This window comes from Zingiber officinale, chromosome 6A (genome assembly GCF_018446385.1).
Source record: "Zingiber officinale cultivar Zhangliang chromosome 6A, Zo_v1.1, whole genome shotgun sequence".
NCBI classification, from domain to species: domain Eukaryota; kingdom Viridiplantae; phylum Streptophyta; class Magnoliopsida; order Zingiberales; family Zingiberaceae; genus Zingiber; species Zingiber officinale.
Window position 1 is genome coordinate 137,814,381 of NC_055997.1, and position 25,373 is coordinate 137,839,753.

General features: G+C 36.3%; 1 long non-coding RNA gene across 1 annotated transcript; it reads right to left on the bottom strand.

Moving 5' to 3' along the window:
• Positions 1–19,006: 19,006 nt before the first annotated feature.
• Positions 19,007–20,838, bottom strand: LOC121994470. The gene is made up of 3 exons (XR_006115734.1): positions 20,776–20,838; positions 20,596–20,699; positions 19,007–19,070 (listed from the first exon to the last, which is right to left on the bottom strand). It is a non-coding gene; the product is annotated as an uncharacterized LOC121994470 (long non-coding RNA).
• Between the last annotated feature and the right edge of the window lie 4,535 nt (positions 20,839–25,373).

Consider the following 25,373-nt stretch of genomic DNA (forward strand, 5'->3'; position numbering starts at 1 on the left):
TGACGATGATGAACCTCAATCCATTGAGGAAGTATTGGGATGCAGAGTTAGAGAAAAATGGAAAGTTGCAATGGTTGAAGAAATGGAGTTTATGATTCAAAATCATGTTTGGGACTTAGTCGATCTTCCTTCAGGCTGAAAGGCTATTGGGAATAAGTGAATTCTCAAAATAAAGAGGAAAGTTGATGGATCAATTAACAGATACAAAGCTCATTTAGTTGCAAAAGGATATACTCAAATAGAGGGCATTGACATTGAAGAGACATTTTCTCCTGTAGTAAAATTTGTATCAATACGAGTTAAAAACTACTTTCCTTAATGGTGAGCTTGACGAGGAAATATATATGGTTCAACTAGAAGGTTTCATTATTGAAGGCCAAGAGGAGAATATTGGACCCCATGGTTGTTTTGGTGTGATCAACCAAGTTAAGTTAGGTCTTATTTTGGTTTGATCCCTGTGTTTAAGTGTGTAGGAGCTTAGGAGCATAGGAAGTTGAGCGGAAGACACAACTAGTGAGAAGGATGGCACGGGAAGGGAGCCGACGGACTCGGTCCATCCGAGGGATGAGGTGCTGTGGAAGATTACATCGATCGACGATAAGAACGTACACGACGTTCGAGGGACGAGAAGCCAGAGCGAAAGCCTGCTCGAGGAGAAGGCCGAAAATTGGGTTCGGGTGAGCCCTATTTAGTTGGCCGCAATCACCTAGGCGATCGAAGTAGCAAAAGAGCGAAAGAAGCTGATGAAGACTGCTGAAGGTGTCCTCAATAGGAGTTGAAGGTGCCTCTAAGGTGCTTGCACGCCTCTGCCACTTTCAGTCGGAAGGTGCCTCCCATAAGCATGGAAGGCACCCTCCTTAAGCATGGAAGGCGCCCTCTATGATCATGGGAGGTGCCTTTGACCAAGAAAATTGACTGTTGCAGTGGATAAAGCTTTATCTACTGCGCCTCACTGGAGGCGCCTTCAAGCTACAGATAAGATTTTCAAGAGCTATAAAAAGGCCCCTGGAGTTAGGAAAAAGTATAACAACTTCTGTAATCACTTTCCTAGTTATTTCTAAGCTTTCAATGTGTGTAAAAGGCTTCTCCACCTTCAGAGAAGGATATTCTTAGTGATCTTTTCAACCGCCTTAGATGAACAACCAACTAGATTGTAATCAAGTAAATAGTGGCCTTTTACTTATTTCTTTAAGTTGTTAATTCTATTTTTAATTGTGTTTCTAGTCTAAGTCCAAGGATCGGGAAGATGTTTTATTTTTCTATTTCAGGCAATTCACCCCCCCCCCTCTTACTGGCCCCGCTGCGCCAACAAGTGGTATCAGAGCCCAACCGCCTCAGAAAGACTAACCGTCGACTAAAGTATCAAGATCAAGACGATGGTCGGCCCAATGATCTATCCACCAAAATTTGAAGGAGAATTTACATCATGGATGAAACGCATGAAGTTATTTTTTAAAACCAATTTTGAAATATTGCTAATAATTAAATATGATTTTGTAGCTCTAAAACCCCCCAAGGAGAAGAAAGAGAAGAATATTAGTGGACCAAGAAGGAGCAAGCAAACTTCGTAGCAAACGGGCGAGCCGAGTTCCACCTACTCAGCGTATTTCCACCCCAGGAAGTAAATCGAATCGGAGATTATGGCTCAGCAAAGGAACTTTGAGAGAAGTTCCTAAAACTGCACGAAAGAACTTCTGAAACAAAGCTTGCGAGGCAGGACGTGCTCCAGAATCAATTGACGAACCTTCGGATGGAAGGAGAGTCAGTAGCACAACTACACGGAAGACTCAAGGAGTTAATCACCGGATTATCAAATCTCAAAGAAACGGTAACGAATCGGGATGCACAAAGTTATGCATTAAATGTGTTCCCAAGAACATCAGAATGGACATCTATAGTAGACTCCTACTATGTCTCAAAGGATCTTAAGGTAAGTACACTAGATAATCTCTTTTTCGTTTTTGAATTACACGAATCTCGGTGTGCAGGGCAAAAGAGACTGAGCCAGAACATTGTCCTAAAGGCAAGAACGAACGATTCTGACTCTGAAAAATCTATTGATGAATACGAAGTTGCCCTAATGGTAAGAAAGTTCAATAAGTTTATTCGATCCAATAAATTTAAATCGTAGACGAATAAGGATTATCGAAGCAAAAGGAAGGTTCGTTGTTACAACTACAACGAAGAAGAGCATATCAAGGATGAATGCTCTAAATTAAACTAAAGAAGAAGAAAAAGGAAAAGTACAAAAGACCAACATCCTCCAAACACAAGAACCTGAAGGTCACATGGGATGAATCATCATCCTCTGAGTCCGAGGTTGATGCCTTCTCAGGACTAGTCCTAATGGTTAACCATCAAGTAGAAGATGAAACCAGCTCAGAGATGAGCATCGATGAAGGGGGAGGGTCATCAAAAGAAAGTAATGATGAAGGGGGAGTTTCAGAAATTGAGGTAAGTAAGCTACGTGCTCTATCTCCTAAGCATTCCTTTAATTGTATTAAAATTCTTTCTAAAGATTTAGTAAAATTAGAAAAGGAAAATGTTGAGTTAAAATTGAACTTAGAAAAAACATGTCCCTTATAATTATTTAACAATTTAAAGTTAGAAAATGATAAATTGAAAATACAAATCGAAAGTTTGAAAAAAGGTACATGCTTAAAACCAAATAACTTTCAAAAATCAAAACTTAGAATTTATGGAAGGTTAAATTGGTATATTAGAAAACATCAGGGACAACTTAGAAGAATTCTCAAAGGATGTATACCTCCTAGATTCTTAGCTAAATCAGTAGGAAGGAACCTATATTGAGTTCCAAAATCATACTTAGATTAAATATTTTTTTTAAATCTAAGGCTTTCAGAAAAGTTAAATGTTTGAATTCTTGAAGAGATTCTGTCTAGAAGTAATTGATGATCAAATAACTAAGAAGGCCTAGTGTCTCGCCATAGCTTGAAAGTCAATTATTGAATTGAATATTTAATTGACAAACTAATAAGCTTATAAAATTAATTAAGATAATGCTTTCAATCTTTGTCAATTGTTTGAAAACTTCATAACTTAGAAATTATTTTATTTTTTTTAAATCAAGTTTTTTTTTTGTGTCCTTAAAATTTAAATTTCATCTAAATATTTTTTTTAAAATTTTTTGTACCCTATTTTTTGATGTGATCAAAGAGGGAGTAATAAGTACAAGTTTAGGGGGAGTTAGAATTTTTAACCTTTTATCAAATTAATTTTGAATTTTGCTAACTCTATTTTATCAGTCTAAATTTTGATAAGTCAATTTAAATTATACTTGATGTTGCAATTTCTTTTATTACAACTTTATGTTTAAAATGTTTATTCTGCAATTTCTTTTATTGCAACTTGTTAGTTATTACCCTAACTTGAACTTGGGTTGATGTACATCAAAGAGGGGGAGATTATTAGATCCCTTGATTGTTTTGATGTGATCAACCAAGTTAAATTAGGTCATGTTTTGGTTTGATCCCTGTGTCTAAGTGTGTAGGAGCTTAGGAGTACAGGAAGTCGAGCGAAAGATGTACTAGTGAGAAGGATGACACGGGAAGGGAACCAACAGGTTCGGTGCATCTGAGGGACGAGGTGCTACGAAAGAGTACACCGGTGGACGAGAAGAACGTACACGACGTTCGAAGGATGAGAAGCCAGAGTAGACGCTTGCTCGAGGAGAAGGCCAGAAATTGAGCTCGGGTGAGCCTTATTTCGGTTGGCCGCAATCACCCAGGTGATTAGAACAACAGAAGAGTGAAAGAAGTTGATGAAAACTGTTGAAGGCACCCTCATACACCCTCATTTAAAGAACATGTAAAGTCTTTGGGACTTCATAGAATGTAACAATATTATAATAACAATCAGATATTTATTGTGATTTGATTGTGTAATTTGTCATAATTTATTTAGTGTATATGATTTTGTTACATTCATATAAGATCTTAGTGAGCATATTGGCAGGTTGAGATTGGTCCACTCACATGGGCAATCATCTTTATTTGTTGAGTACAAATAGAGGTAAACCCATTGTTTATGGGATAGATTACGTAGCTGTGAATAGAGATAGATCCATAAATTAAGGTAGTTTTGATAATTATGTTATGTTGAGATCATTTATGTGTTAATAATGATCGAAATAAATGAACCCATCATTTACTAAACCTGTTGAAAGCTGTATTAGAATTTATATATTGAATTCAAGGTTAGACATTATTCATGTATAGATCAAAATTTGTACAATGTTAAATTTGAGGAAAATATGCGCTCCTTTTTAGTAAAAAGAATAAAATCGTAGCATGTGATTTATACCACATGTGCTATTGCGACAATAAAGGTAGCAGGAAAATGAATATATGTTTCTCTACTATGTGAGACCTTTGAAATTATAAGTTAATCTCAATTTTACTCTTAGTGACTATTTAGTTGTTTACTTGAAATTTTAATCAGTGTTTATTACTTGAACATGTATCCTATGGCTATGGATGATTCAGTCTATGGAGCATAACTAGGAAAATGACTGATTAAAATGAATAGATTATAGCTAAAAAAGAAGATTAAATAAATTTACATCTTTTGATGTTATTCAGTGATCGACCTATTTCTGTTATGTATAGAAATGACTGTGAATATTTGAATATGGAACATGCTCTTGACATAATAGTCATAATAAGGAATTAGAGATATTCATATTGATATAAATAAAGATTATTTAATTTAGGTAAATAGCAAAACATTTCCTGGATAAAGGTTATATGCCACCAGGATAAAGAGACTATGTGTTATGAGTATGTCTCTAATTCATTTGAAAGAACGACTAAGTGTAACAACTTTGTTAACATTGATCACTCTAAGAGCGACTATCTAAGGTGTAACCGTTCTCTTAGCAACTATCGCTCAGTGGGCTTGCTGTCGCACGAACTATTTTCTCTAAATATGGATTGGATGTTCTTATATGGTCTTTGTGACTAAACTCTTATATAGTCTATGTGACTTATTTAGTCTTTGTGATTAATTGATCTTAGTGATTTAACTGGATGAACTGGTCTTTGTGGCCTGACTTGGACGAGTGGGAGATGTTAGTAATGGGAACATGGGGATGTGGGCTACTCATGATACCCACGTTGTCCATATTTCTATGGAAGAATTTACTAATATACCCCTTGATATTCCCATTATATAAGGCGTCCAAGACTTTCATCGAAAAGTAGAAGGAGAGGAAAAAGAACATCCGAGACTGCGGTATTTGGTTCGTGAAATTGTATAGAGTTTTCTGATTCTGTGATTATTCTTCCGACAGTAAATTCTTCTGTCACTGATTGTAAATCTATGAACGATCACTATAAATATTTATTATTTACCCTTTTATTTTATTTTAATTCGTACATTTAGAATCACAATAAATTATATATGTACAATTCTGAGGATGCGGAGAAGAATGCAAGGTCCAAGTAAGTTCAGTAATGGATAATTAAAGTGGTTTTTGTGATTCGGGCACACTGGCCCGGCATGGAAGAGATTAATTTGGCGTGCAGTCAAATGCCGACTTGTTGTTTGCGAGTGGGAAGGCATGATGATTCCCCGTGTGGCTTGCCCGTGAATGTTATCTTCGATGTGAAAATTGTTCGAAATCTCAAAACCACTAGAATCTGGCAGCAGCGGGTTGAAGCTCTGTGACGAGAGAACGATCAAATATGGAATGTCAACAAAAATGACCAGATAAAAAAATAAAGTGTTTCTCTTTCAAATGAGAACTCCTTTCTTACCGTAAAAAATGGCTGCCGAGAGCTCGAACGGTAGCGGCGGCGGAACTAAGTCGTTTTTCGGAGAGTTGCGTTCGTCGGTGAAGAGCTGGAAGGTCTGTGGCGAGAGAACAGGCCGTTCGTCGGTGAAGAGCTGGAAGGAGAACCCCTTTCTTACTGTAAAAAATGGCTGCCGAGAGCTCGACGGTCCAACTTCCCAGGTAATTACCATCCGAAAAAACTCAACCATGGTTGGGTTTGAGTTTAATTAAGGGTTTTAAAAAGAAAAAAAAAAGAAACACATGTCAACTAATTAATAGGTTCAGGCATTACCTGTAGGGGTAGGATCGAACGAACCCTGTCTAGGGATCAGTCCTTCGCCCTACTCCAATAATCTAGAAGAAGTGGACCATCATATGATAATAAAAATGAAATTTGTCATCTTTACGGTTCCCCATATAACATATGAATTCGTTCATCTTTAATATGCTTGTCAATCTATTTCTAAATTAATAAAAAAATAAATAAAATAGAGATAATTATTAACCATTAGTACACATAATTAAGGTATGAAAAAAAATATTTTAGACATGTCAAATTTTAACCTTAAGATTTTATATGATAATACTTATGATCAATTGTCATACTGTTCAAGGGACATTTTAATCGTTCTATATGGTTCCACATTCCATGATCATCTATATAAATTTGAAATCTACAAGGAGATAAATTTGAAAATTCTAATCGATCAATACAGGGGGTGAAGTGAAATAAGATAACGAGCAAAGGCTTATTTTTTATAATAATTAAATAGAAGAAGATTTATACTAATAATTTAAGTTTCTGAATTTCGCTCGAATAGTTTTAAAGGTAAATGTTTTTTTTAAGTCACTATAAATTTCGAACATAATTTATCCACGTTTAAAAATCAAATTTTAAAATATTATCTTTATGAGTTTAAAATTCTAATTTTTATATTTATTCTTTTAAGCACAGTATGTTACTCCTGGGATGGAAGATTTATTATTATTGTTATTATTTTTAATAATCAATATCTACTTTGTATGATCCAAGTATAAACTATCCAATCGACTATTAGATTAATTTAAGAAACATAGATAGACCATAAAATGATCCTCAATTTTCATTAATAGTTTATTAATAGTGTTACATATAACGAGTATGATAGAAACAACTAAGTTACTCATTTACTTGACTAAATGTCTAACTATAAGGTCATCTGGACCTTTTGATTTTACTTGTTGAGAGTTGTCATCATTTAGTCACCTAGACTCCTTCCGATCACTTAGAACCATAGAATTTTGCTTTCCTATAATTGTTAAGCATAATGAGTATAATAGAAACTTCCAAGTTAGTCACACTTAGCTAAATGTTTAGCTTCCAACTGACCCATCTAGTGTGAGTTGTTAAGTTTCAGTTCCCAACTTATTCCACTTGGATTTATTTGTCAAACCTTCAACTCTTAGTTGACTCCATTTAAAATTATTTGTTAAGCCTTCAGCTTCAAATTGATTCCACTTGGACTTGATCCAACTAATTTCCAACTAGGACTTTCTTACTTAGTTTCCAATCTAGACTTAGCTTCTACATGATTCTCAATCAGGATTTTAGTTACCTAGCTCCACCAGGACTTAGCCAATATCTAGTTCCCAACTAGCTAGGACTTCAGTTGTCTAGCTCTATTAGAACTTAGTCAATATCTAATTTAATTTCCAACCAAGACTTCACTATTTATCAACATGCTCCTACATACTTGACACAAACTCATCAAATCTCAACAAATCTAACTTTAATCTTAATCATATATAAAACTTTGGATTTAATGTTATGCTCCTAGTACCAAAAAAAATCTTGGTGTATATAAGCAGGCAACATACTTGTACTTTTAGTTTCTTTCCACACTTGAAATCGATATTGTGAAACATTTCTAACCAAGTTATCTATTATTTGAGTGTAGTTATGATGTCAGGCAGGATACCGATTATCCCACGTGATGACGAGAAGGGAGAATTAAGAAGAAAGCAAGAAGAGAAACCATCAAAAATAAAAAGAACCTCGTCGTACTTTAGATTTTACAAAAAAAAACTTTATTCAATATAGATGATAATACCTCAAACAACTAAATATGACGTTTATATAGACAAACCCTAAATCATAGATACCTAATATACTAAAAATACTTTAAATACCATAAAAATAAAAAAATACTAAAAATAGTAATAAAAAAAAAAGTCGTTCGGCTACTCTAAAAAAGTACTAAACAATATTTTGCGAACACAAAGCTTGGCAGTTATGGGTGTTGATGCAAGGTGTACCAGAATCAAACCTGAGCTTTGATGTTGTCAAAGATTCAAGTTAAGTCTTGTTATGATATGATGATTTGGCTAAGTGTGCAGACTATTTACTCAATCAGGAAAGCCCTAGTCACGGCCAGACAGTAAAGTCCAAGCAGGTCTGGAGGACCCGATGTTTGATAGGTAGGTTGAGGTAAGCAACTGGAATGGAGCGACAGTGAGATTGTGTTCCTGAAAGGAACAACCTAAGGTCGCTGATCCAATGAAGAAACCGAGAAAGTTTCCAAGTTGAGATTAAGACAATCCTAACTGTTATACTCATGCATATTACTACACATGTATTATAACTGTGCTAACTTTGTTTTGCATGAATATTATTGTTATATCGAACTAACTTTGTGTTGCAGAATCATATAACCCCTTGAGCTTCAAAGGGTCATAACTTTTGACTCAGAACTCAGAATCGGGCTCTGTCAGTGGCCACGTGACCAGCACTCAGAAAGCTTCATTTGACCAAGGGTTCAGTCGACTGAAAAGGAAGTTCAGTCGACTGAAAAAGGCTTTTTATCAGTCGACCGAAAAAAGGTTCGGTCGACCGAACAGACAAATTTGGCAAAACAGTTCAGGGTCACAAACATGGTATCACAGCATGATCGGTCGACCGAAAAAGAGGTTCGGTCGACCGAATGATCAATATTAAAGGCGCAGTAAATGCATATCACGGCAAATCTCGACGAACAGGGAAGGAGTCTGTTCGGTCGACCGAACAAGGGGATTGGTCGACCAAACCCTTAATGAGAAATTAATGCGAAAGATCGAGCCAGCGTCAGACTCCAGCCAGATAGGAAGGGAGCGGGTTCGGTCGACCGAACAGAGGGATTGGCCGACCGAACGCCCATTACACCTATAAAAGGAGACTCGAAGTCTGAGGCTGAATAACTCTCTCTGATCGACTCAAGTTCTTTTTTGCAAGCAACACGTGCTACAAGTCTCTATCAGCTCAGCAAGCCACACCATCTGGAAGTGCCGACCAAAGCTTCAACTGCATTATTTGTCGGTATAATTTTTATATAAGCTTGCATTGTAATTCACTTAAGTAAGATAGTAGGTTGTTACTATCTTACTCATTTGTACGATCTGCTTCTTTTCGAGGATTTCGGAAAGAAGGATTATAGTTAATTGCCCATCGGTGTGGTCAAGGACCGCGGACCTTCGAGTAGGAGTCGACGTAGACTCCTAACGAAGTAAACAATCCTGTCTCTTTACTTTCCGCTGCACAACTCTGTTTTGAAAAGACTAAAGGAAAAGTTTTTAAAAGGCGCGATATTCACCCCCCCCCCCCTCTATCGCTCTCATTCGATCTATCAATTGGTATCAGAGCCTGGTAGCTCTGAAATTACTTATCCGTTTTTTGAGCAACTTTAAAACCTTTTTCTTTTGCTTTAAAAGTGTTTTCTTTAATTCTTAAGTTTTCTTTCTTTCTTTATCTCGCACTGCTAATCCCAAGACAAAAGTCTTGGAAATTCTTTTTGTTTCTCAATTTTTGGTGCAAGAACAAATGGCACAATCCGAGGGATATTCGACCGTGCATCCTCCGCTATTCGATGGAAGCTATTTCTCATACTGGAAAAAGAGGATGGAAGTTTTTTTCAAAACAGACATTGATCAATGACTTATTATCCGATGCGGCTACACATCACCAGTCAACAATCCGGAGGAATGGATAGAAGAAATAAAGAAGAAAGTACAAATTAATTCAAGGGCACTCAACACTCTACAATGTGGATTATCAAAAGAAGAATTCAAACGAGTCGACCCCTTCGACAATGCAAAAGATTTGTGGGATAAGTTAAGTAAACTACATGAAGGGGCAAATGATACAAAGGTAATAAAGCGTGATCTTTTATTAAATTCATTACTAAATATTAAAATGCTAGATGGTGAGTCGGCAAGCCAACTACACATGAGGATTAAAGGCATCCTCAATGGACTGCATATCATCGGCCATCAACTTGAGAATCGTGATATCATCAGGTATACACTTAACTCATTCCCTCGAAACTCCTTATGGGCATCTATTATAGATGCCTATAAAGTTGCGAAGGATCTTTCCATTATTAAATTAGACGAACTATTTTGTGAATTAACATTACATGAGTAGACTAACTTGAGTCAAGCCAAGAAAGGGTTAGCTTTGTATGCAGGGCCAAACAAGGAAGCTAAGCCCCGAACAAAACCAGAACCAAAGCACTTGAGTCATATAGCATTTATGGCAAAGACTGAAGAGTCCGAATCTGAGTCTGAAGATGAGTATGAGTCAGAGCTCGACGACGAGTCTGAGATAAGCCATGGATTTGCATCAGTTTCAAAAGGACACAATGAGGTAACTTTTAATTCGAAGTCTGAAATGTTGAAAGTAATTAAATACTTGTTTAAAAAATTAACAAAATCTGAAAAACAAAATAATTTGCTACTTAAGGAAATAGACCACCTTAACGAACAAGTTAACTTGAGTAACTCGACTAATCAAGTTCAAGTTGGAACTTCGACTCAAGTTACAAAACTTGAGGAAGAAAATTCCAACTTGAAAAGACAAGTCGAGCAACTCAAGGAAATATTGGAAAAGTTCAAACTGGGATTCAAGCGTCTAAATATGATACTTGGGTCGCAACAAGCCGTGTACAACAAATCGGGACTCGACTATAAACCAAATAAAACAAACAAACCATACTTGTCTTTAATCAGTCAAAATATTAGAAGTCAAGTCCAAGCATGGGTTCCAATAAAATGTTTAACCAAACTAATCAAACCAAATCTTTATTTGATCCCTAAGAGTTAAATTCACTACTTAGATAGATCATATTTAAGCTATGACTCAGGGGGAGCAAATAGAAAAACGGTTCAACCAACTTGATTAACTAATTTTACATGTTTAGGTTTAGGTTTACTTTCTGCTTAGAACGGTTAGATGAAAAAGGTTTACCAAACCCTACAACATAGCATCGGAATGGATTTAGATGATAGTACGTCAAGGAAGCTAAGGTTACAAGTTGGGAATGAAGCTAAGGTTGCTACAGTCGCTATTGGAACATACTTGTTACAGCTTCTTAGTGGACTTGTCTTAGAACTAGAAAATTATTATTTTGTTCCTGCATTAATAAAGAACATTGGTTCTATCTCTTGCTTAAATAGAAAAGGTTTCCATTTGACTTTTAGTAACAATTGTTGTTATATAACATTGAATGGTATTCTTTATGGCATTGAAACTTTATACAATGACATATACATGTTAGATACATCTAGTGAAGCATTCAATATCGATACTAGCAATAAACACACCCGATTAGATAATCAATTAACCTCTTACTTGTGACATTGTCGCCTTGGCCATATAAGCAAGAAACACATGCCCGAATTGCAAAATATTACAGTTCTCGAATCATTTGAATTAGATACATTTGATACATACAATTCATGTTTAAAAGGCAAGATGACAAAGTTACCTTTTTTAGAAAGGGGAACGAGTTGATGAGTTACTTGGGCTCGTACATACCGATGTATGTGGACCAATTGTTGGTGCAATCAGCTTTCAGGATTTTGATGCTTGATAATATACCTAAGTCTGGTCAGTTTGACCAAGGGTTTATCTAAATAGGACTTAATGTTTGGAAGAGAGAAGTCTAGTTAGGACTAGATGACTAGCAAAAGTCCTAACTCAGGCAAGGGTAAGTCCTAGTGAGTGAAACTAGACAGTGGAAATCCTCGAGGGAGGTAACCTTAGGTGGTGGAAGTCCTAGTGAATAAAGCTAGGCCCTAGTGAGTGAAGCTAGGTAGTGAAAATCCTAGGGGGAGGTAACCTTAAGTGTTGGAAGTCCTAGTTAATGAAGTCAAGCCCTAGTGAGTGAAGTTAGGTGGTGAAAATCCTAGGGAGAGGTAACCTTAGGTGGTGGAAGTCCTAGTGAGTGAAGCTAGGCAGTGGAAATCCTGGGGGGAGGTAGACCTAGGTAATGGTAAAGTCTTGGATGTTGTCCAAGCATGAAGCCTAGTAGGTCGGATAGACTTATAGGAGTGCGACTTGATCCTAAGGGATTTACCCTTAGGTGGTAGACTTGGAGGAGGGACCTCCAAGCAAAAGGTGAGCTTAGTGGGTTAGGTAGACTTACAAATATAGGCTAGGTTGTCAGTTTATGTTTGTATGATTGTTTTGCAGGAATATGGAGCTGGAAGGAAAATAGAGAAAATACAAATATAAATGGATGAACTAGACTTGAGTTGAGTCGAACCGGACCCAAACCAGTTCAATAGACCGAACCAGCGATTTGGTAGACCGACTGGACTTGGTCCAAATTGTTGAGTTGTGAAATATTGATATGGAAGATGATGTGGTAAAAGATCTAGTTTATCTTTATGATTTAGGTGAGGATAAGGATAAGCTAGATGATTTGGATAGAGATAAGGCTTAATCGCTTTATCCAGATATGCTTCATCTAGATATAACTTCATCTAGATAAGAGTTGATTCAGATAAGGATCTGATCCAACTCTATAAAAGGAGATGAAGGCTCTACGTTTAAGACATCGCTTCTGCTACTACTCATATTTCGTGTGCTCAAAAGAAAGGCTACAATGCGAAGCTTTGCTACCGGGGAAGCTCTAGGAAGGGTGCGTTGCGCTTAGGATTTTCGGATCGACTTAGCAAAGTTTTTGTTTGTATTTCTTTTATTACAAGCTGTATTTACTTTCATTCTTTTATGCTTGTATTTGATAAACTATAAGACGAGTTTCTCCACCTCCGGAAAGTTTCCGGAAAGGAGACCACTAGTGTACTCACGCTTGAGTGTGTAGGCCTTGGACGTACTGAACCTGGGGGGTTGGGAACCAAGTAAATCCCGTAAGTATTATTTTTCCCGTACTTTATTTTATATTCCGTTGCTACTAATGACTTTGATAGAAAGAATGGATGAAATAAAAAAGAAAGCGATAAGTCGAGATTCCCCCCCCCCCCCCCCCTCGACCACACCAATCCTACAATTAGCCGAAGGCTCTGATTGGACTAATCACCGAAAAAGCAAGCAGACCACGAATTGAGGGAGAGAAGGATAAAAATGTAATTTTATTTAATGTCAAATTTTAAATTACATATTATATGCTTCAAGTGCAGGAGAGAGGACACTATAAAAATAAATATCCTACTCGTAAGAATCAAACGACACCACCAGTAGTAAACGAGGAATCGATGCTCGGAGTTCGTAGGGGCAAAGATCATATTAAATGTTTCAAGTGTCAGTAAAAATCGAATGACACCACAGGTAGTAAAGGAGGAATCGATGCCTGGAGTTCGTAAGAGCAAAGATCATATTAAATGTTTCAAGTGTCAGGAGTTCGGACACTACAAGAACCCCTGCCTGACAAGAAAAATTACGAAAAAGGTTAGTAATTTTATATTTCATACAAATCTGATTTTTTTCAATCGTAGTACATTCAAAAATAGGTTAATAAATTTGCATGAAGATATTATTTCCGAAACTACCCTATGCATGATAATTTAGACAATAATGTTTGTAATAAATTAGATAATATTGTGCATAACAAATTATATTTAAAATTTTTGAATAATTCTGATAATTAGAAATTTAATTTAATTAATAAAAATATTCATGTGAAAAATTTAAATTCCTATAATTGTGATAATTCAAAATTAAATTTAGTTAATATAATTATTAATATTAAAAATTCAAATCTAATTAATCAAGATAATTCTAAAAATAATTTGACTAATTCAAATATAAATAATGATCAAGATAAACTTAATAACTTAAATTCGAATTCTAAAAATTTTAATTGTAAAAATTCAAGATTAAATATTAAAAATTTAGAAATAATTAAAATGATTAAAAACTCAACTAAAGAAAATGACCAAGTCAATATGGATGAAATTGATAAAATACTTAATAAAATATTTAATTCAACAAATCTAAAGAAACATTCAAAAAAAATTAATCTAAAAAATTCAAATCTAAGTAATAAAATTAATTCAAATTTAATTAAAAATTCAACTAAGAATGTTGAAGATAATTCTAGTTTGAAAAATTCAAATAGCTTAATTAATAATCAAGATAAATCAAACCTAATAAATATTAATAATTCAACCAACCAAGATAAAATTTTAATTAATTCAAATTTTGATCTTAAAAATTTTTAGAACTTGAAATTAAATAATGAATTAATTAATCAAGATAATCATAAAAATAATTTGATCAACTCTAATCATAAAAATTTAAAATTAAATATCAACATTTTAGAAGATAAAACCTCAAATCTTAACAACATGAATTCTGATCTTGATCATAATTTTTTAAATAATAATTCTGAAAATTCTTACAATAATTCTGAAAATTTAATTATTAATTCTAAAAATTTAAATAATAATGCTAAAAATTCAATTAATAATAATTATAATTTAATTGCAAAAAATTCGAACCTAATCAATTAAAATAGTGTATCATTTAATTATGAAACAATAAATAATAAATTTAAATTTAAATATAAAAATTTAAGAAATAGAATCTACTAATTTTTACAAAGTAAAGCAAAATTAAAATTAAAAATAATAATAAAATAAATAAAAGTTTGATAAATTCAAATCAAATGATAAACTCTAACTTAAATACAATAAATTCGAAATTAAATCTTAAAAATATAGATATAATTATTAAAAATATATATTATTCAACAATCAAGATAAAACTAATCTAATAGTTTAACTAATAAAGATAAAATTTTAATTAAAATAAATCTAAATATAATTTGATTAATTCCCATCTTACTAATATAGTAATTCAAAATTAAAACTAAAAATTTGAAAATAAATCTTATAAATTTAGAAGATAAAAGTTCAAATTTTAATTATAATTTAAATAAATTAACTCAGCATAATAAAGCTATAAAATTAAGATTAAATTTAAAATTAATTTTCATAATTCAACAAGATAAAACAAATTTTAGTAAGTATATATTAAAAAGTTAAATCAAAACTAATTATGAAACTAATTAATAAATCCAAAATAATTAAAATAATTAAAATGTGTCAAAGTGGGTTGACACATTCATGGGTTCATACGAAATGTATCAAATCGAGAATTTGATGCATCCTTATAAATCAACTATAAATTGCTTTACTTGTTTGACACATGCATACTTGCCATGTACATGCATTATTAAATGTTAATTTATCAATAAATGTCATGTCATTCATACTAGTATTTTATTCATGCTTAATCTAGAATGATTAAGGACTTAGGATTGATTATTACTTGATTAGTTAGACCAAGTGTTCTAAGGAACAAAGTTAAATATTCAATTTCTTTAAAAGACTTTGTCTAGAAGTGGTTGTTGTTCCAATACCCAAGAAGGCTTTGTGCCTTGCCACAGCCTGGAAGTCAATTATTGAAATGGATATATAACCAACTAACCGTCAAACTTTAGTCTAACCCAAGTATAAATTAATTCATAGATTCCAACTTAAATTTTAAATCAAATAAAACTGACAAAACATCTCACAAAACTCATAAGGATACCCTGATTGATTGTGCTGAGACACTTAAAATGGGTGAGATGATAAGGACTATTAAATTGAAAATACTTTGAAAAAATTTTCAAAATTCATAGATATTTTTCTAAAAATTATTTTCAAAATATTGATTTAACATAATAATGTTTTAATGAATTTCATGCTTGATTGGGTGTACTTATATATAAATTTTGAAAAATCTATATACTTAAAAATATTGATTGTTGTTGAGTACTTAGGAATCCACATCCCAAGGTCAATACTAGAATCTGTTGGTGCGGGAAACATCCGACGATCAAACTTGTGTTTTGATTATGTCAAAAGGTTCAAAGTTAGGTTGTCTTTTGATCTAACATATTTGAATGAGATTGCAGGAAAGCCCTAAGTGTACTTAGGCAAAAGTCCTAGCTGCGGTTAGGCGGGTGGGAAACCCTAGGGGGTGGTAACCCTAGGTGAAGAAAAGTCCTAGCTGAGGTTAGGCAAAGGGAAAACCCTAGGGGGAGATAACCCTAGGTCTTAGGGGGTGGTAACCCTAGGCGGAAAGCCTTGGCGGGTCGAAGTCTTCAGGCAAAAGTCCTAAGAGTCGGAAACTCTAGGTGAAAATCTCGGTGTCACAGATTGGGTGGAAAGTCTGGATGGGTTGTGGAGCGAACGTCCAGCGGAAAGATCTGAAAACTCAAGCTATGAGCAAAAGCCCAATCAATCTGGAGGATCGAACTGGTAGCAAGTACACTCTCCTGAGTGGAGTAGGTGAAGACGCGTTCCCCGTTGAGAGAACAGTAGGCGTCGGTTCGACCTAGGGTTTCCGGACGAAAATTCGAAGTTAGAACTGGACAGTCCGGTGTCTGTCAGACATTTATGTTTATGTTATTATTATGTGCTAATTTATGTTGTAGGGTATGCTTGGTATTTTAGGACTAACATATCTTGCAAAGATAAAAGAGCAAGTTTTACCTCAGATAAACAGTACCCGAGGCGCACTCCATGGAGCTTGGAGGTGCCTCGGGTGCAAGGCTGAGGAGTCTATGCAGTGGAGCTGGAGGTGCCCTCCAAAGGAGATAGAGGTGCCTCGAACAGCCTTGGAGGCACCCTCAAGGGCATCAGAGGCACCCTCAAGAGGATAAGCAACGGGCAAAGCGGAGCTTATCCGTGCGGCAAATACGCCGATGATGGAGGCACCCTAAAGGGCCTTGAAGGCACCCTCAACGGCCTATATCAGCCAGTCTTGACCAGCAGTTGAGGAGATCATCGAAAAAGCAATGTTTCTTCAGCGCACTGCTAACGAGATGATCTGGTTGAGCTATAACAAGATCCCGACGACTCGAAGCTGTGGTGCGGGAAGCATCCGACGATCAAACTTGTGTTTTGATTATGTCAAAGGGTTCAAAGTTAGGTTGTCTTTTGATCTAACATGTTTGAATGAGATTGCAAGAAAGTCCTCTGTCTAAAGTCTCCAGATAGGAAGTGGTACCAAGACCGGCAAGTCTTACTTGCAAATGTCCATCCAACCCCTGAATGAACTGCTGCATACGCGAACTGTCCTCAACAACAAGCTCTGGACAAAATCTGGCCAATCTGTCAAACTCTGCATTATACTCAGTCACTGTCCGATTGTGCTGTCGCAGACTCAGGAAATCCTATCGGCGAGCCATCTGATAAGCTCGTGGAAAGAAACGGCTTTCAAAAGCCTCTCTGAATCTGGCCCAAGTGATGTTCTGCTCACCGATGATGGAACGCTGGGTAAGCCACCAAGTGTCGCCCGCGTCCCGTAAGTGAAAAGCAGCCAGCTCTGCTTTCTCCCACTCGGAGCAAGCCATATAGAAGAAGGTCCGCTCCATAGTCTCAATCCAAGACAAGGCCACACTCGGATCTCGGTCTCCTCGGAAGAGTGTGAACCGACTCTTCATCGACTCTGCCAACATTGGAATCCTGGCTCGTGCCGCGACAAAGTCAGTGAGGTGTGTCGGAATGGTCCGTTAATCAGGAACCAATCGGAGTTGATGCTGCTGTGGTACTGAATAAACGGAGTAGGAGCTCCGGTCTTTGTATAACTGGAGCATAAGCCGGCTTCTTGGGTGAACATAAGTGGCCGCACTGGATGTACTGTAGGCAATGGTACCAGGCGTGATGCGGGGTATCCCTAATCAAAGTCTGGGTACGCCAGATGTACTTGGGAGCACAGTACCGTGTTTGCACTGTAGGCCAGTGGCGATGGTGCCGAGTACGCCATAGGCCGGTGTCGGGTATGCCAATGGTACCTGGTACTGGAAATACAATAGGAGTGGATACTGTCGGTGCAGGTGAGGTAGGTACCTCTAAGGGAGCCATCGGGTCTGAGAGCCCGCGCGCACAAAGATGCTTGAGTCTCACCGGGCTCATCAATGTAAGGCATCTGCATATCCGGAGATCCATCCTCGTGACGTGGTCGCCCGCCACGCCTCGCAATACGCGTAGATCGCCTCATATCTGTTAAATTATATTACAGATATTACAACCAGTATAACCAATTACCAAAATAACATCATACCTAATTGTTATCTGGAGATGTTCCGTCGCTGTCTAGTCCCCAAATTGACCTCGGAATTCCGTACAAGAAAATCACCAGAAATCCATATTAATCCGAAACGAAAGTCCAAAACATATACGTAATGGAAAATCCGTGCAACCAAAATAACTACCCAGTTTGACTCGCAAACTTGGGCTAGCACAATATATCCAGAATACTAAAAGCAGGTATCACACCCTGCTCTGATACCAATAAATTGGTATCAGATAAATCTCGAAAATCCAACACACGGAAACCAAACAAGTATCGCCAAACTTTGACGCTCTAATACCATATAAATTGGTATCAGGTTATCCCAAATATCCAAAATATGAAAACAACGATCGTAAAATCTGGCTCTGATACCAAATAAATTGTCACGCCCCGGAGGAGTCCCTGTCCGAAGAAATTTCGGCAGCATCTCCCCTGTACGGCGGACAATATGAAATTTTCTACAATCACCATATACCTCAGCCACATGCGAATAAAACAATCACCATGCAGTTAATATCAATTTCAGCCTCTGGCTGACACAACCGCGCAGTTTAATAGTAAACAAATAGAACAGTAATACGATGACTCGAAAATAACCCTACTCAACTACACTCGTAAAGCTCAAATCCGATTTTTCCTACTCCACTACACTCATAAAACACAAATCCGACAAACTCACCTCTTCTGCCGTCCAAGCAGGCATGGAGTAAAACATATCCAAATCATACCAAAATCCATCAACGATAAGAATCCATACAAGATCCATAAATAAAACATTACAAGACCAAGACATAGTCTGATAGAGAAAACTAAAATAACAACTCGTGATCAGCAGAGAACTAGCACTACGTGCAATGGGGACTAGCGACTGGAACTGCTCCGGACAGCCTCAACCTGAAAATATCAACGGAGGAGGGTGTGAGTCCAACACTCAGCAGGTACAACTGATATGCATAATAAAGTAAATTACAGACAACACTAATTATGCGTACAGTCTCCTGAATACCAGAAGAATAAATGCAACTGAAACAAAAATAGGAGAAACTGTACTGACTAGGATCAAGGTATAAAGATAACTGGGTCGTCAGACCGAGAGTGTCATAATCCTGTATGCATGTCAATCATATGCATCCATATAAATGCAGCAAGTAAATACAGCAAACACAAGCAATAAATGCATCATGCATATGATGCCAATGACATGGTCACCCCTGACGCCAGTCAGCCATCTCACACACAATGGTGAGTCCGAGTGGGTAGAGCTGTGACAACCGTGCACTCTGACATCACTGCCCCTGATAAGTGACCGAGTGGACGGGGTGCTGTCGGAGTACACACATACTCCTACCCCGAAATAATAAATGGGGGAGCGCAATGCTCTCATCTCCTGGTACACGATGACGGGAAGGAATCTTTGCCGGCTACTACGCTGACTCACACTACCCATGAGCAGACCAACAGAGCCAAACAAAGTCCAACTGTCTGCCGGCTACAACGCTGCTACACTAAACCAACGGAGCCAAACGGAGCGGAACTATTTGCCGGCTACCACGCTGAGTCACCAAACCAACGGAGTCAAACAACAGAACTGCCACACACCTGTCTGATATACCACTAACCCATGAGTGGTGGTGTGTACAGATACATGTAACTGGCGATGTGCTCAACAATAATGGAGCAGACAATCGCACAACATGCAATCATGCAAGATGATGCATGACACTAAACATGGCAATATCACGAATAGCATATCATGATCCATACATAAATAAAAGGTGTACCACAAGTCAATGTATCAGATGGAAGGTACACAAACAGATAGGGTATCAAATAAACCCTAGGTCCTGAACATAATGTATCATATGGTTGTGTCACTACCTATAAAGCAGGTATGATCAGGTAAATAATAATATGCAGTGCATAACGAGTAAACAAGCAAACATGTAATAAATCATGTAGTGACCAACCGAAATAAATGGAAAACACAATCATGCTATATGTTAAACACATTATTATGCATATCAAAAGACATAAGTCAAAGTACCCGCCTCCGATAAAATGGTCCAAATCTGACTCCGAGATACTCGTCTCGCGTCAAAGTCCTGTGCCACCAATGTAATATATTTTATTTAGCTACAATTCTCATAAATAGTTAAATAAAAATCTCTAACCCTAAATTAGGGAAAAACCCAAATCATATGATCATCATCCTATCTAAACAAATTTGACGATCAATTAGGATTAGTTACCTAATCCTCAATCCACCCTTTGATTAAAAATCCAAAACCTAAGTCCAATTACCCATGCATCTAAAACAAGATGAATCACATATTCCATTTTAAATTTAATTCAAACATAACCCTAATTCATATCTACACATGATCATCCTTTATAAAAATGAAATAGCATCAAGACTCACCCAAATCCGGATGGTCTGCCGGTGATCCACAGCAGGAGACCACTTGCTGCCAGTAGCCCTGACTGGAGCGAGGTTGGAGCTGTGGATTTCCAAAACAATATACCCTAAAGAACATCGATACATCAACAGCTAAACATTAGATCCAGTTACTAATGCATAACCACTATACCAACCACTTACCCCCAATCGACCCTTTTCTTCAGGCTGGAACAGAGGAAGAACTCGGCACTACTTGCTCCTGTCTGAAACCAAACCCGAACACTCATTTGTAGCCTCACAGCCCATGAAGTTGCTGAAAATAAAACTCAGGTGGAGTCACTGACCTGAGTAGCCGGAGATGGGCAAATCTGTTCTAGGGCACAAACGAACTCGGCCGCCGATGCTAGGGCACAGGCGACAACAGCGCTGGTTCAGGTCGAGAGACGGTAGTGGCGCCGAATACAAACTAGGGCAGAGGAGTTTGGTCGGCGCTAGATCGGACCGGTGGCCAGCAGAGGTGGTTCGGCAGTGTCTCGGAAAGAAGAAGAGGAAGATGACCGTCACCGGTGGCGCGCGTGAGGAGATCGGAGAGGGCGTCGGCACCTAGGGCTCGACGTCAGGTCGGAGTGGCGGCGACGTGGCTAGGGCTCGGGGTCACTCGGCTGTGGAGAGGGAGAAAAAATTCAGGAGGCAGAGGAGAGGAGAAGTGGCCGAGGGATTTCAGGTTTCGACGAGGAAGAAACCGCCGGGGCCGGCGCTTAGGGCACAGTCGAGCACGAGGGGGAGGCGTCGACGTGAGAAGGGTTGGGTGAGAAGGAAGTTTAGGCACGGGGAGAAAATAAAATAAATGAAAAGAAAAGGAAAAAGGAATTAATAAATAAAAAAATAAACATTTCCTCGCTTAAATGGGGTAGCCTAAACAGGCTTTTCCGGGCCCCATTTTTATCTCCGTTAACTCGTCCATACGAGCTCCGAAAAATTCCCGAAAAATTCCAGAAAATTTCCTTATTAATATTCACCTATTTTCGGTATTTTACACTGCGTCTTTCGCTCGACTTCCTATGCTCTTAAGTTCCTGTATACTTAGACACAGGGTTAAACACAACAGAACCTAACTTAACTTATTTGATCATATCAAAACTATCTTGGGGTACTAACATAAATAATTTGTTCATATAAAATTTTTTAGATTTTTTCATCGATTAAATAATTTTTTTAAGTCTTGATTGGAAAATCATAATTTAAAAGTTTAAAATTTTTAGAGATTTATTTTGAAAAACCCTAATATTTTATATAACTACCATTATATTTTTAACATTTAGAAAAAATTATCCAAATTTTTAGGATGGAAAAACTATTTTTAAATATTCATTTTCAAATATAATGTTATCTGCTTAAAATATTTTTCATGTGAGTTTTCCTTTAGAATTTCTTTTTCAATTTTTTTTGATAATAGTAAATTTGTTTCTCTATCTAGAAAATTATTTTTAAAATTTTCTAGTCTTTAATAAAATTTATATGGATTATTTACTTAAATATTAATTTTTAAGTATAAAAATTCATGAAAATTAATTTTAAAATTTTTAAAATTTTTTTGTTGTCATCCATTATATCTTTGATACTTAAAAAATATGGACGATTTTTTTTGGATCATAATCTATTTTTTACATTTATTTTACAAAAACTATATCTCTATACAAAACAAATTATTTCTATTAAAATACTTAGATATTTTTTATGAAAATTTTACTCTAATCCATATCCTTCTGTTGAATGTTGAGAAAAATTTTTAGAATTTTTTTTAGCCTTAAAATAATTTTTAAATTAATTGTGATAAATATGGCTATTAATCTTAGAAATTCAGATTTTTAAAAGAATGCGTTTTGGAAAAATTTATTCACATTGGTATCTGCTTCCTTAACTCCTTAGAACCTTTCAAATTTATGTTGCTCTATTTCTCATGTTTTTATACTAATTTTATTTTGATGTGATCAAAGGGAAAGAATGAGAGATGAGAGCTTAAGTCTAGGGGAGGTTATATTTGTAATTTTACAGTAAGAAAAATTCTAGACTTTATTGGTAAATTCTATATTTTTACCTTAACTCTAACTCAGGTTGATGCACATCAAAAAGTAGGAGATTGTAAGTACCCTGAGTTAGTTTTGATGTGGTCAACTGAGTTAAGTTAGGTCCTATGAGTGTTTGATATCTTGTATCTAAGTGTGTAGGAACTTATGAGCATAAGAAGTCGAGCGAAATACAAAGCTAGCGAGAAGGATGTCACGGGAAAGAGTCGATGAGATCGGTGCATCTGAGGGATGAGGTGCTGTGGAAGAGTACGTTGGCGGAAGAGAAGGGAGCGCCCGATGTTTCTGAGGGACAGGAAGCCGAGGCAGAAGATTGCTCGAGGAGAAGGTCCGAAGATGGATTCGGGTGAGCCCAATTCTGGATGACCGAAATCATCCAAGCGAACAGAGCTGGAACGGAAGAGAAATCAAACAGTCAACTTGGTGTTGATTGTCTGGATGCTTGGACCGCCTAGGCACCCTAGGGACGCCTCCTCATCGAGCCGTTGAGTAGGGGCATGTCAGCAACGTTCGAGCGCCTAGACCGGTCCGGGCACCTAGACCGGTCCGGACACCCAGACCAAGATAACTTTTTATCCACTAGCCGTTGCGAGCCATTGTCGACGTGAATAAAGTTCTATCCATGTCTAAGCACCTAGATCCCTTCCGGGTGTTTGGAGCTGCCATGTTAGCAAACAGTCAAATCCAACTAGCAGGGTATAAATAGAGCCCTGGTCTCAGTAGTTCAGTACAACACTCATAAACCAATTCATTTTCTATTCTACTCTATATTTTTGTACTTAAACTGTTGTAAGAGGTTACTCCGCCAGAAGAAGATCTTCTAGTGAGCTTTTCAATGTCTTGGACTAGCAATCTTCTGATTGCAAATCAAGTAATTCTTGGGACTCTTCGTTCCTTTTTTTTAAAAAATTAGTTTCTGTTTAAACAAGTGTTTCTTAATTTAGTTTGAAAAGTTGAGAAGGGGTTTTGTTTTTTATTTTCAAAGTAATTCACCATCCTCTTGTCGGTCGCACGGAACCAACAAATTGTATCTTCTTTCATCATTTTTAATGTAACCTTGACTTTAAGAACTTGCTTCAATGACTTTTGTCTTCTCTTAATTTTTTTTCATAGGCTTGTAATGGGCCCTATAATTCTTCAATAATAATTGAATCTAAATCTTCTATTTCTTCAATGACTTACACAATATAATCAAATTTAGGGATTAAAAAATGAAGCACCTTTTCCACTATGTGTACATATTATATCTTGTCTCTATATCTTTTCAATTGATTAACAATTGTCTTCACCCGGAACAATAATCCATAATAGATTCAGATTCTTTCATCTCCAATGCTTCAAAATCACACCTTAGTGATTGAAATTTTACCTTCTTTACTTTGTCAACACCTATGAGAGGCTTTCCCAATATCTCCTAAGCTTCTTTTAAAGTAGTAACATCAACCACCTTCTCAAATATGGAATCATCCAAACATTGATGGATGGAGGCTTATTAATCATTCTTCTTTGTCTTTGACAAAGAATCCTTTTCTACTTGAGGAAAATTATCTTCATTTTGAGACTTCTCATATTCTTTCTCTACAATCTCCTATACATCTTGAGAACTAGGCTTTCATCCTTAGACACCATATCTCATAATTCTCCTTTATGAGATGAGGAAATTGAAATGAAGAAGCTCCATTGTTGGCCATCAATTGAGCACTCTAACTTGGCTTTGATATCACTTTGTTGGAGAGAAAAAAGATGAGGATCCTTATAGAAGGAAGAGAATGGAGAACTCAATAACACTTGTTTCTTAATCTTCTTGACTAACTCAAAATGTCAAGTACAAAGGCATATTTATACATACAAAAAAAATCATTAAGAGACACATACAAAGAAATTCTTTAAGAGATATTTAAGTAAGTCTTCATGACTAAATAATAAGAATATGCTCTAGGAATATATTCTAGAGTTAATGAATGAATATTATTCATTCATATACACAAAAAGTAAGTTTTTTATATCAATAGTACTATAACTATAGTAGTAACTACAAAATCATAATTACTATAATGATGGCTTGTCCTGTTTATACAACTAGTCGATCAATTTAGGATTTAATGCGTGTGATAAAAGATAATAATATTGAACAGTGTATATAAGGGTAGATGTGTCATTTTATAAGGGGTTGGTGGGGTAAACATGTATGATCAAACTCAATGGGGGGGGGGGGGGAAATAGCATTATTAATTTTTAAATGAGGAGATAATAAAATAATTGAATCAAGTAGAGTAGCACAACATAAATAAAAATAGGTAATATGAACATGCAATAGATTTAGCTAATAATTTAAGCATGCAAGTAGTTGATCGATCAAATCAGAAGTAGACACACGACAATAATAATAATATGATTTTTATTTCTAAATTTCTTTTAGATGGAAAAATCTTTAAAAAAAATCTAAAAATTAGCACAATAACAAAATGAGGTAACACAATAGAAATGAAAATGTACTCTAAGTGTTGCCGATCAAAAATGAAGAGACAGTCATAGCGTATCGCAACATAGAAGGTGAGAGAGCACAAGAGCACGAGCACGAGCACGAGCACGAGTACGAGAGAATGTATGAATGAGTAATTGAGTTGTCTATAAACTCTTCCTTGAAGCTTTTTCTATAGTTCCCCTCCAGTCGCTTGGAGCCTTCCTAATTTCTTAGAGAAGTGTTGACGT